This window comes from Engraulis encrasicolus, chromosome 3 (assembly GCF_034702125.1).
Source record: "Engraulis encrasicolus isolate BLACKSEA-1 chromosome 3, IST_EnEncr_1.0, whole genome shotgun sequence".
NCBI classification, from domain to species: domain Eukaryota; kingdom Metazoa; phylum Chordata; class Actinopteri; order Clupeiformes; family Engraulidae; genus Engraulis; species Engraulis encrasicolus.
Genome location: NC_085859.1, coordinates 8743848 through 8746347, shown reverse-complemented (window position 1 = coordinate 8746347; position 2500 = coordinate 8743848).

Sequence of the window (2500 nt, the reverse complement as noted above, 5' to 3'; positions counted from 1 at the left end):
TTAGATGACCGAAATGTTGTATTAAAGTTTGTTGGTGGAATGGACAGTGTGCGGGATTTCTTTACTCTTGAATGGCAATTACATTGAGGCCGTCGTTCCATTAGACAGTGTTGGAAAGACTACATCTACAGCAGTTCTACAGTACAGGGGTGAGTTACTCAAAAGAGAAGTTGTTAGCCTGTTAGCAACTTCGGTAGTTGCCAATGGGAAAACACAGTGAAAACAACAAAGTATCTAATGTAGTAAGCAACTTTGGTTTTGAGAAATTCACCCCAGAATGTGGTAGGGCAGTATTTTTCAAAGTGGGGGTCGAGGAACCCTGGGGACGGTGCGACTCGTGAAGGGATGCTTGGGGGAGGGGGGGGGGGGGGGGGCAGGTTGGCCCCTGAGGCAGGCTTTGACTGGAATCTACCGGTAGCTATGGGGGACCTTGTCATGGTAAAGTTTGGGAACCCCTGGTCTCTCTCTCTCTCTCTCTCTCTCTTTCTCTCTCTCTGAAAATTCAAAGGTTGTCTTCTTCTTTTCTTTTATCTATCATCATCAATCACGAAGGTGATATGCGGCGGTGTGGCTACAAGAACAACTAGCCGTTTTAGCATCAATACTATCAACTAAAACCAAACAAAAAGCGCTAAAAGTCTAAATGCCTTAACAGCAGTGAGACATAAATAAAAACCTATTGTTGTAAAGCAAAAGATTAAATGACCCCAGTGAGACATGCAGTATTGTTGTGAACTAGCGGGTTAAATTTTTTAAGCATGTGGCAGTTGACAGGCCGGTGTACAGTTTTACAGTCATTTGCAGCCCTCTGACTCCACGCAACATACGTGTATTGTGTCTCTCTCTGTGTGTGTGTGTGTGTGTGTGTGTGTGTGTGTGTGTGTGTGTGTGTGTGTGTGTGTGTGTGTGTGTGTGTGTGTGTGTGTGTGTGTTGTGTGTGTGTGTGTGTTGTGTGTGTGTGTGTGTGTGTGTGTGTGTGTGTGTGTGTGTGTGTGTGTGTGTGTGTGTGTGTGTGTGTGTAGTGTGACCTTAACTGCCCTGCCCCTCAGACCTAGCTGCCCTGTCGGTGTGTGTGTGTGTGTTACAGTGTGTGTGTGTGTATGTGTGTGTGTGTGTGTGTGTGTGTGTGTATGTGTGTGTGTGTGTGTGTGTGTATCTTCATGAGATCTGGCCTTAGGTGAGGATGGTGAGGACTCGAAGGAGCTCTTCTTTACAACAACTCATAAATCCACAACATGTCAAAGTGTGTGTGTGTGTGTGTGTGTGTGTATGTGTGTGTGTGTGTGTGTGTGTGTGTGTGTGTGTGTGTGTGTGTGTGTGTGTGTGTGTGTGTGTGTGTGTGTGTGTGTGTGTGTGTGTAAGTTGTCAGAGGGCCGCCGCGTTTTATGAAGTCCTCCTGCGGGACGCCTCTGCTGGAGTTTCACCATAAATACACGCATGGGGATATATGACAGGAGAGGGTGTGTGTGTGTGTGTGTATGTTCTTGTGTGTGTGTGTGTGTGTGTGTGTGTGTGTGTGTGTGTGTGTGTGTGTGTGTGTGTGTGTGTGTGTGTGTGTGTGTGTGTGTGTGTGTGTGTGTGTGTGACTGCGCATGTGTGTGTGTGTGTGTATGTTTATATAAGAGATAGTGTGCCGTGTTACAGTGTTTAGTTACTCGCTCTTGAGGTTTTATAGCCTAAAACACAGTAAAGATGTCACACGTGTGTGTGTGCACGTGTGTGTGTGTGTGTGTGTGTGTGTGTGTGTGTGGTGTGTGTGTGTGTGTGTGTGTGTGTGTGTGTGGTGTGTGTGTGTGTGTGTGTGTGTGTGTGTGTGTGTGTGTGCTTGTGTGTGTTGGGGGGTGGGGGGTGAAAGAGAGAATGTATGAAAGAGAGATAGATAGAGTGTGTGTGTGTGTAACAGTATATGTGTCATGAATGAGGAGCAAATAGCAGTGAACCTGCAAAGAACAACAGAGACAAAAGAAAGAAAGAAAGAAAGAAAGAAAGAAAGAAAGAAAGAAAGAAAGAAAGAAAGAAAGAAAGAAAGAAAGAAAGAAAGAAAGAGAGAAAGAAAGAAAGAAAGAAAGAAAGAAAGAAAGAAAGAAAGAAAGAAAGAAAGAAAGAAAGAATTGAGTTGAATTGAACACCTTTATATAGAATACAGAAGTACAATTGTGCTATGGAGTGATAATCAAAAACTTCAATGTTAAATTTCGACTTTTTCCGCACACAGGTGCGTCGGAGATGGCACCATGGGTCACTCAGCAACAACTTACAGAAACTCCCGCCTGATGAAGGTCTAGTACCGAAACGTCATTTATGAAAGAAAGAACAGCGAAATGGTCAGTGTGCGGGAGTTTCTTTAAGTTGTAAATCAAAAAGTTACTTACTGTAAGTAAATAAATATCTCTGTATCTCAGCCACGTGCCAATACTTACTTAATTACTTAGGCCTTTACATTCCTTTCAGAACAGTCACGTGCCAATAAATGTGCAAAAAACAATTCATCATTTCATTA